Below are 12,002 nucleotides of genomic sequence, written 5' to 3'. Positions count from 1 at the left end.
GAGGTGTTATACTATCTTAGAGTACTTCTTTTTACCAGTTACAAGACAATTTTCATGATTTTTGTGCGGTCGAAGTACTAGAAGTATAGGTTCGAAATTTGGTATGTTTATTTATACATTATATACAAGATTTGCTAAAACTTTCAACTGCCCTGCTAAATTCGTTTACAAGATACGTAAAGAAATAGTGGAACATATAGTGAAACGAGCTAAATATCCACGATTGAGTCCGTCTTGATGGTTTGTGAACCAATGAAAACTGATTTGGCTCTGAGAATGCGATTATAGCTTAAATTAGAGAAACTGAGGCTAAAAGAAAATTGACAACATGACAGCACTTTGAATATGAATCTTCTATTTTTCCATTAAATTTGTATTTTTAGAGCTTCGACAAAATAGTAATTTTTTAGATATGAAAAACATCCTAACTCGTGCCACGGCCAAAAGTGTTTTTTATATGTTTGCAATTATTTTGAGATATCGTATGATCGTATATCGTACATAAACGATATGTAAACATACGTAAACGTTCACAATTAAAAATTTTACACAACGTAATTTGGTAAAAATATTTTAAAAACAAGAGGCAAGAAGAGTGCAAAAAAGAATCTATTTTGTTTACCCAAAATTGAAAACTTATGGAAGCTATTAAATCTTCAAACATTCCTGCTTGGTTTAATAAAGACGTACACTTTGTGCAAGAAACCAAGTCTTTACACTTTACACTTTCTAAAAATCTAATAATTCAAGTATTGTGACTAGAAAGACTTCGACAGTTGTTGTCACATGTGTGTAAGCTTGTCAGCCAACAATTATCGGCGCTGACACTTACGCACTTTCAATCGTTATGTCAACGTCCCCTCAACTTACATCACTTACATCATTCAATATGATATCCACGTTTACATTTCCTTGCTATAGTATTCCTAACGCTTCCACGTACTAGGTTCATGCAATGAAACGTCGTTCTTTCTGTGTTCGAATAAACCGAGCCGCTTGTGTCAATTTTACTCTGCCCTAAAGTTAATTGTTTATAAGCATATTAAAGAAAGAGAAATATAATGTAAGACATTTCCATTGAATACTAAAACAAATTGTTGATAGAGTCGTTAGAGCCTCATTATCAACAGATACGAATACTCAGGATTATATTTAAAAAAAAAAACAAACAAACAAACAAACAAACGATCGTCTCTATTTTATCGTGTAAATAGACATTTTTAACCGATTTCGAAAAAGAGAAGGTTACTCAATTCGACATGTATATGTATTCTTTTCAATATGTATTATTTAGTTTTAATGTTATACAAAAGTTCTGTAATGATAAATTACTGTAAAAGTAATTAACATAACAATTACGTTAAAGTTACCAACTATTTGTGCGAATTTTTTAACGAGACTTTTCTGTTATTATTTTACGAATGATTTCGTGTTAACGCGTTGATCGCCACGTCACACATAAATGGGCGACAATGCTTTTCACTGAAAAAGTACGAGAATTAATTCTGATTAGTTAAGTGTCACAGAAAATGAATTTAAATAAAATACTTGAACTTTGATGAAGTTACAAAACTAAATACCACAATAAATGTTTCATTACGCAGTTTCCAATAGTCTGTAAACAAAATTTAATCACAGTAGAAATTTTCAAGGGTATTAGTCTGGCAGTGAACGTGTTAATATAACATAAACAAAATGTAGAGTTAGCACACTTTTTAGGTTGAATTTACTACAAATTTACTACAAATTCGTTAAACTTTCACACAAAAAAAAGTGATTGAAGTTACGAACTTTACGCGTCAATCTATTGTATATCGAGCTTGTGTTATCGATTGACAAAAGCGTGATATGGTAAATTAACACGAAAATATTGACGGACCGTTTAGGACATGTGACTCATATTGAATTTAACGGAAAATGTTCATCAGTGGATGAGAAATTAGAGAAAGAGAAATATCGAACGGAGGAGGGGAGAAGGAAGTGGCGAGCATATCTCGTAAACGTCGTTTCGGTCGTGACACGTTTATTACATGAACCGACTTTTGACGTGGAACGCTGCACTTTACGGAAGGAACGCGAAAAGGTGGGGCTCACGACTATCGAGTAAACATGTTGCTCTCTACCGGTCCCGGGAAGGACGTCGATATTCATTTATTCCCACGTTCAGGAAGGAACGCGGCTCGACATGGAGATACCATTACTTTTCCCGTGAATTTTGTTGCGGCGCCGGTTCGCCGGGCGTCACAATTTTCCGTGGCTCGAATCTGTTCCATTATTCAACTTGCAATCGAGACGACGAATAAGTCGAACCCGTTCGAAAATTATCGTCACAGAATGATCTGTCGAAAAGAAAATTAATGGGGGAAAGTGGAACTTGAATTTGGACGGCGTATCGCGTTGAGAGTTACTTGCGAGGTAAGTCTAAGAAATCAAGCCTATAAACTTTGTGTGAAATTCATTCTATAGAGGAGAAATCAGCCCTTAAAGTTTGCTTTTACATAAATTTTTAACGGTACAAGACAGAATAAAGACGAAAACAGAAAAATTGTATAATTCGTTATGCTCTATTGTTGTTTTACGTGTTAAATTTTAATCGTGAGAGATTAAAGCAATTATTTTGTAAAACATTTATTATTTTGGGGTATCTATAGAAATATAGAAGAATGTTATTTATTTTGTAAAATTCAACTGTAGATGGACCCTCGGAGTCTGATACACCCTTAATAAATATTTAACTATTTTTGTTTTCTTGATTCTGCAAAGCAATTCAAGTATAACTTCCTTCAGAGTGAATTTCTGCCGAAAGAAAATTTTTTTTGTATTATATGAAAGTGTTTACTGTCTTTCACAAAGAAAAAGAAAACAAAAATTGTTGTTCATTGCTATTCAAATATATAAAATCTTTGCCGGATTGTATTGCTCCTATGTTAAACGATAAAAATAAATGATAAAAGTGACGATTGAAGTGCTTTTAATTCAGTTTAAAGTCAGAGGCTTTTCAACATCTGAACATAAAGTATGTCATTTCTACGTAAGGATTTACAGAAAGGTGATAGGCACAGAAGGAAACGCTGAATCAATTGAAAATAATGAAAATAATATTACTGTAATATGTTTTTTTACAGAATTTTAAAAGCAGTTCAAGATATTTATGTATTTCTAAATTGTTTAACATTATATTTACACGATTTGAAGATTACCACGCGATATTCTTATAGAAATTGAAAGCGTTCTTACAGGATTGTTCAAAAAATTATTTTGAAATGTTCCATCATTGCGGGAAAGCTAACGCAACGAGGATAATAAGGTATTTACTGGGAAAGTGCAGCGAGCTTATGGTTCGCGCATCGATTCAGATAATTCGCATAGAAAATCGTCCTTTCTCTCGATCTATTCCACGCCAACGTAGCTAACATACGACTATACGTTAGAAAAGTCACGCATGACTAATCTGCGTAGCTTCCACACGAATTGTGGGGACGATACCTTGTTCTTCAACATTCCACCTACGATAGTCGCGAGCTACCGAGCTAGAAAAATATTCTTTTTTTTTTTTAACCATTGTCTACCAATTTTATACATACTGAAAAAATATACGCTGTCAGATAATATTCAAAGATTTCGCACAAAAGCTATGGTTGCTGGAAAGAATATAAGATATATAAAAGTATATAAATATTGTTATCAGAAGGGTATAAATATTTGTTAACATCTAGAAAAATATTGTTTCCTATATTTTCATCGTCGGATACGTTCCTCAATGTTTGGTTATAAATGTGCCCCATTTACGTTTATAACACATACTTTATTGGTCGAAATTGAATCGTTCAGAAGTTACAAATAATTTTGTTTGTATATCGAGATGATTAAATATCGAAGACCGATATTTGGCCAAATTACAAGTGAAACTTTCATGAACGTATTTGAAGAACCTCAGGGGCTATAGCTATGCTCGATCGCAGCTATAGTGCGGGTCTGGCGATCCCGAGGTGCCCGAGCTATACTCCATCCCTAAATGGGGATGTCAGAGAACGAAGAGAAATGCGTAAGCAAATGCGTAAGCAAATGCAAAGCAATGCAAAGCAATGCAAACTAATAATTAATAAATAGCAAAGTAGTGTCAAGCAGAAAAGAAAGCGAAATAGATCAGTGTGGTCTGAATACTCTTAACTTTTAACCTTTTACCTCTCCACGCCCTTGGCTACATACGTGGACGATTGGTTTCTTTTATAATTATAATTATTGTCAATAATGAAAATAACAAAAACTTGATAATGACAAAAAAAATTCGTTCCTGAAGAGGTTAAAACAACGCGTGAGCCACGTGTAACAGAATTCGAGTTGAGCTAGAAAAGCAAAAGTCACATCACAAAGCATCACATAAGTACATTTGCTGTAAAAGAAACTACAAGGAAGAATGGTTAGCAATACATATAATATATATAATATAGATTTGCTATAGGAAATACTTTGATCTGAGAAAGCATCAATTTAACCTTTTTGGGACTAAATGGATTAACATTTATAGTAGTTGAACAAGTTTTACCCATTAAATAGGGAATTTAAGTTATACAAGGTAACCAAATAATACAAGATTTAAAAATTATGCAAGGCTTGTTTCGAGTTGAATTTCTTTCCTGAATTTTCACGGGTGTAATCATTGAGAAATCGGTGAAGAAATCGGAAAGATGATTAGACATCAGATGGGGAAAAATAGGTGTCGGAAAGGATGGAAACCCGTGATAGAGATGCACGTGTTATCTACGGAACGTAAACAATTAGAGGTATCGCGGTGGAAGCATTCTCGAATTTGCTTCTTATTGTTAGAGGCAACCGTTGACCTACTGCGAGCACTTACTTCTTTACAAGGAGTCGTAAAGGAAGGGAAAGTAACCCGATGCCACGACACTGCTAATAAGAGTTGTCTTACATAACCCATGCTGCCTAACCGTGGATGTGTCCACCTACAAAGTCGCCAAGGAACTGTGTCCTGACGATTTTCACGCGTATATAGCGTTCAAAGATTAATACACGAGTCGAAGCAGTTATGAAATTTAGTAACAGGTTATGTTTACAAAGTTTAAGGGGTGACATCACTCTAGAGTCTGAAAAAAAGGCCTAAATTTGATCATTAATTTTGAGAGTATCGCAAAAGGAATAGGATTTCTTTCTAAAAGGTTTAGTTAACACATATTGAAGTATATACAAAAATTGTTGTATTATAATTTTAGTAGAAAATGGCGGCGACGAAGCGAGTCTCCAAAGTTGACTTTTTTTAAAACGCCTTTAAAAACCCTGTAAAAAGAAATCCTATTCCTTTTGCGATACTCTGAAAATTAATTATCAAAGTTAGGCCTTTTTTCAGCCTCTATTAGGAGGCCAAATATTATGCTTCATGGGATATTTTATTCTAAAGAGAAGAATTTATGTAATGTTTTGTATAATGTTGAGAATATTTTAACCTCTTCAGGGACGATTTTTCTTCATGCTTTTCTTATATCTCTAACTGTATATCGGAAATAATATTATCGGTGCAGCCAAACCATATATACTCCTCTTGTTGAGGGATTTTCCAGTAAATAAGTTATTATTATTTTTGTTCTTCTTATTATCGACAGTAATTATAATTATACAGAACTAAACGTTCATATATCTGGCCAAGGGCGTGAAGAAGTTAAATATGTTTTGAAGTAGGTTTAGTCATTTTTTTAATTGACAGTAATTTTCATTGTAGAACTAAAAGAAATGTATTCTGTTAGTTATGCACCAAAGAAAATGAATTTAAATGAAACTCATGAATTTTGAAGTTACAAAAATAAATACCGCAATAAATGTTTGATTATGTAGCCTCCAATAGTTTAAATATTGTATAATCCTATCAGAAATTGTCAAGAATATTTATCTGACAGTCAACACGTTAAAGACACTGCTTCATTATCTTAGGAGAGAAGCAACGAAAATTGTAGATCTCGGATAAGCAGGGACTGTCGCGATTTCTGTCTCCGGCATTTAGCTTTCCTTCCCTTATCTATCGGGATCCAGTCCAACGAGTGTGTTGATCGGGATTTATCGCGTTTGTATAACGTACGAGTGATTTTTCGACGAGTAACGGGGATTGCATACTTGAAGAACGGCGACGGCAGCACTCCTTTAACTATCCCGTACCTTTCAAAATGGATCGCTTTGCTGCCTTTCAGAAGTCTAGAATGCTCGACAGAATGTTGTTCCGCGCTAGCGCCGAACCGATACGCCTCGTTTCGAGTAATCGTTTTTCGCCAGCCATAAATGACCGCAAGAAATCGCTGCCATTGAAATCAACGTAACGATAGCATCTTACATTATTATTGTAGGAGCGCAATTTCCTGGAAACGAGAAAGTGATCTTAGACAAGCTATTCTTTTTAATTGCGACACGATTCGGACGATTTCAGTTGAAAATAGATACGATATTTTCGATACAATTATGCATTCAATCCCTGATTGTGAAAGTAAAATGATATATCATAACCACTCACTGTGACAAAAGTTGGTGACAAAAATAGTAATATTGAAATAGAAAAGGAAATAGAAAATACAGCAGTAGTAAGAATAGATTAGGTGTGGTATGAATTGGAAAGGAAAGGTATGTGAAAAGTAATGAAATATGTACAATGTAATTGGGACATATAAATAATCTACTGGAATTATATTTCACATATTTTACTCCTTTTTCTATATCTTCTAATTCATGTTAGTTTGTATAAAGTTCATGTCATTTCATATTAATTTATACTAGTCCATATCTAATCCATTTCTATTTTGTATTCTATTTTAATGTTCCTCTTATTGCTCTAACGATTTCTCCGTAATTTTTATAATCACATTTATAAATTACATAATGATTTTGTTTTCGAAAATGACTCAAAACTTGGATTAAAAAGTAGTTTATTATATCGACAAGCATACACTTAAACAAAATAAAAAGAGACAAGATATAAATATCTATTCCATCAGCACGACATTTAAAAACAGTTATAAACTGTTTAACAATTTCAGCTCATAGCCTGAGAACGAGTAACATCTTATCGTGTTCTTTACAATATTTAAGCACCCGCATCCTTGACATTTAAGATTCCTTTGGTCCACCGAATCTCCTCGAAAACACGGTTCACCTAAAACAAGAAATCAATAAATGCCATCGCCCCAGGACTAATAACTTTCATCTTGACTCACTTGGAGGAATCACTAAACCACTGTTGTGATATTATCATTGGCATTTTAAAATGAATCTTTTTTAAAAGGTTTGTAACAGATCAGGGTTAATTTTATTTGAAATGTAAACAAGAAATAACTTCATATATTATATTAATAATATATCATGTATATGGGTGTTGGTACAAGATGGAGATTCAAACAAGTGTGCTACGAATTCTTCATAAAGAAAATCATCATCCCTAACACCTAGACCCGCGGAAATCTGTGACAAGGTTGAATCTCCACCTTGATATTACGTTAAGAAAATTTTCAAGTATTGATGTGAAATTATTCGTTACCTATTAGGTATAGGGCTAATACTTTTAGGGTCAATACTTTTTTATTTAGAATTCAATACTCTACCATATTTTTGTATAAAAAATATACCATTCCATTTAAAAAACTGAAGGTCACCTTCATTTCTCAGAAAATAGTACAAATATAAATGATCTGTACACTTGGTTGCACTGCACATAAAAAACATACAATTTTCCTCTTTCATTTTTTTGTCATATGCACCGTGTACGAGAAAAACGCTGACTAGTAATAGCCTGAACACCCTGTATACATGTACCTACATATTTCAGTCATTTATTTCTTGAGTTTGATATTGATGCTGTTTATAAACTATCTATAAAATACATTTCCTCTACTATTATAAATGTTCACTTTAGAACATCGAACAGGGAAACGTCTTAAAAATATTTCCTACTAAAGACTATACTCGATGGAAAATATTGCGTATATTACAATCTTGCATGGAGAGAAATTCCTAACGAAAAGATCTCTGAAAATATCAAACTAGTATCTATATCATCGGCAACAAGTTGCAGATATTAAGTTTGAAATATAATTATCGAACGATCTTTCACTGAAACTACCTGCGCCATGTTTGTAGAACAAAAGAAACTTTTCTTTCGTGCTTGTATCTAGAAATGAAACTAAGAAATCACCAAACAAGAAGTTCTCGAGGCTCTCCCTACCCAAGATCCGAATCTGATGGCTCGTTACGTTCATAGCAGACGCACGCCTGGCTCCCAGGACCAATTATTTCGCTACCGTTGCTTTTTTTTATCGATCAATATAGCCAAGCAACAATAGCCCACGCAGGAAGATGAGATCGACATCGGATTTAACGTCATGAATCGAAACATCCATCTCATGGAGCCCGGGCACGGAGGAATGAATTGCCCTGAAGGTTGCAAGTCAAGGCTAGACACTTTCACTTACGAGACGGTGCTCTCTTGGGAGCGCGCTGCTAGCTGGCTTCCCACCTTACTTTACTATTTACTTTTCTACCTGGCCAACGACCAAATGGAGACGGAATTGCGCGCATTAGCGAAACGCGGAGGCACAGCGAGTTCTAAATGAATTCGTACTCTTATCTACTACGATTAACACTAGGTTCACGGGGCATGGTAATTTTGACCCATTCCTTTCGCAAGGAAATTTACAAAAACCGTTTACAATTTTTCCCATATAAAGAGACAAGCACGTATCCAAATTTATTTTTATCTGAGCCTGCTAATTAATTCTAGTAAATCTGCTTCACTCGTAAAAGGATTACTTCCAGTAATTTAAGTCTATTAAGGTATCTCCGTAAATCTAGTGTTAAACAAAGCGGTTCTAGAAACTACGACGAGGTACAAAAAGTTGATGGAGGAAATAATAACGAGGAACGAGGCAAAAATTGTGGAACGCGGAGACGTGAGATACTACAAGAGGAAATTATACAAGGTGATTCTAGAAACTATGACAAGGATACGTGTAAACGGTAGATGAAAGAAGAAATGATGAGGAATGAGGAAAATATTACGGGACGCGGAGTTACGAGAAACTACAAGAGTTCGCAAAAATAATGTGAATGACTGTAGAGTACGTTGTACTGCTTCGTTAACCTTTGCAGTATGTGTGTAGGAGTGCTTCATCGTCTTGAAAAATAACATTGTTGTTGAGAAACGATACATGAATCATAGTATAAATCTGAACACTTGAAATGGACAGGCACTTGCCGATAGTAATACAAATAGTTAGGGTAGCGATGAAAATGGTTGAATAATAAAAAATGGCCACCTGGAACATCACTAGACTGTGAAGTTTTTGCATTTATGATATAAACTAATATAATATAAATACATGATAACATAACCGAAAGGTACGTGCACTTATACAAAATGAAATAACAATATTTTTTCATTTATTTTATTTAATGTCGCATCAGCTGTATAGCCATTAGCGATCACATTACAATGCATTATTACATTATTACATTTTGTGTCTTACTACATTGTATAACAGTTTTTACTACTTAAAACTAATTACATCCTAAACATCTGCAATTATTTTGATTTTTTCAAGTTAAGTCATTATTCCTTTTATATGAAATAACAATATTATTACTTTAATTGTAGAATATATTCTACAATTATACATATACATATATATATTTTTTTCTATACATATAAATACATATAAATACATATAAATATATATATATATATATATATATATATATTTATATATTTCTATACATATATATGTATATGTATATGTATATGTATATATGTATATTATGTAGTCTAAAATAATAGACTTTCTTAGATCTATTGCATAAATCCTAGTTAGTGTTGAGAACAATGTAAACGATGATAACCAAGATACAGTAAATCCAATCAAAACTAATTACTGTCTTAGAAGCATGTAAACATCTGCTGAACGAACGAAAGAATATTGTTATAATAAAACTTTGATTTTCTAATTACATATCCTTATTTCCTCGAATGCACCGCTATTCTCCCATGGCTATACACGATGTGATCATAACGAACATTAACACCTTTCTAATCGCAATTGGCATCATAGATGATATCGCGCCAAGGATTGCATTCTGCAACACGTAACACGCATTAGTGCGCCTTATCTTTGATTGAAAGACATGAATACCATAATGAAGTGCAATGGAGACAATTGAAAAGCAATCGTTCCAGTAGAAACTCTAAGTCATCGAGCTGACAATGGTTATTCACATCAGTTGGCTTGATTTAATATTAGATTTTTCCTTTAACCATACCACACAAACACTTTAGTGGTTTCAAATGAGTGAACTACATATGTTGTATAATATTACACATCATAAGTAACTACATTATTATTTGTATCAACCAACTAAACTTCGAAAAAGAATCAGGAACCAGAAAAGATTTTACTACATTTCATATTCTACAGATGTTTCAATTTAACTGCAAAATTTACATTCATCTTAGGTATAGTACTTGCCCTGTTATAATATGAGCGAAACTATGGAAATAAAAATGGATTTTGATCTACCATAAAAGGCTAGAGAATCAAAACAAGTGTTATTATTGTATTAAGAGCATTTCTTTTTAAATTAATAAATTGAAGAAAGAAAAGACATATTCTTTATCTGTTACTACATATGTTTCGATTTGTCTGCGAAATTTTCAAAATAATATTACTTGCATTCACCCTAGATGTAATACTTGACCCAACTGTTATTGTAATACTAGTAAAATCACGGAAATAAGAATGGATTCTGATTTACCATAAAAGACCTAAAAATTGAAAAATGAAGTAATTGAAACAATTGAATAAATCGGAGATAGAAAACAAAAATTCTGTATGTATTCTTAAATTGCCTTAATACAGTTAAAACACGCCATTAATTTCGCTTACAATAACATTTATTTAATTTACATTATGATTTTATTATATTATTAATATAATTATATTATTATTATTATTATTATATTATTATTATATTATTTATATATAAGTTAATATAAGTTCGTTTGTTATACGACTCGATATAACAATTCGGAGGATCGTTAATTGAATCTCGTGCAATGAATACTGATCTGGTTAGTCACTATCCACGAAACAATTAATTCTCTAGTGAACATACCGAGTCGGTAAATGTTTATGTGACTCACTGTCAGAGAATCGTCCATTTGAACATTGACGCATACCTATAAGTACTTCCAGCTTTCCTTAGAGAAACATTGATCATTTCATTAACGGAACCTCGAGGAAAGACGCGATGGCAGGATACTCGCGATCGATGCGCCAACGAACGATGAGTCACGATCGCCCGATCGGATCGAACAAGAAATCGTGTTACTATGCCTCATGGTCGCCAGGGAACGCGTTCCTGAATCGAAAGAAGAGAACCAGCGTGCCGTCGCGCAACTTGATATCAAGTTGCGACCGTCGAGACGCATGGCCTTCTTAATGGGACTTACGTATAATTTCCTGTTCGCATGCAAAATCGTGCGAGATGAGTCTTTAAGAACGCCTAGTTGGAACAATAGAATTGATTTGTCGAAATTATCTGCGAATATCTGCTAAGAAAATAATAAAATAATAAAAATGATGGCATGGGGAGCAAACTTCCAAATAATATTACAAATATAGAAAGTTGTATAATTTTAAACATATATATTATAAAGTAACACACTTTGGTTAAAAATATGTATGTTTATATAATTATATTTTACACATGTATGCTGTTGGTTAAAGTATGCAGTTTTAGCTGGTATCTACCAACAACTCGAGATGCTTTCTTAGCATTCTATTGCCACGAATGCTAAGATTATATTGACTTCGAAAATGAGATCTCTAATATGAGATTTGAGAATCAGGTCACCTTTGCCTCGATGATAATCATTTTATTGGCACTTCGAGTTCTGAAGAAATTAAACCTAAAGAAAACCTAGTGGTGACTGAGAGTCACATCTCGAGTCCAAAGGGTTA

The 12,002-nt window shown here is 33.3% G+C and overlaps 1 protein-coding gene across 2 annotated transcripts in view; it reads left to right on the top strand.

The window, feature by feature from the left end:
* LOC128880838 (protein obstructor-E-like) overlaps window positions 1-12,002 on the top strand; it is a 111,490-nt gene that overhangs the window by 93,310 nt on the left and 6,178 nt on the right. The gene's annotated exons all lie outside the window — the stretch shown is intronic.

This window comes from Hylaeus volcanicus, chromosome 8 (genome assembly GCF_026283585.1).
Source record: "Hylaeus volcanicus isolate JK05 chromosome 8, UHH_iyHylVolc1.0_haploid, whole genome shotgun sequence".
NCBI lineage: Eukaryota > Metazoa > Arthropoda > Insecta > Hymenoptera > Colletidae > Hylaeus > Hylaeus volcanicus.
This window is presented reverse-complemented; position numbering and strand designations above follow the sequence as displayed.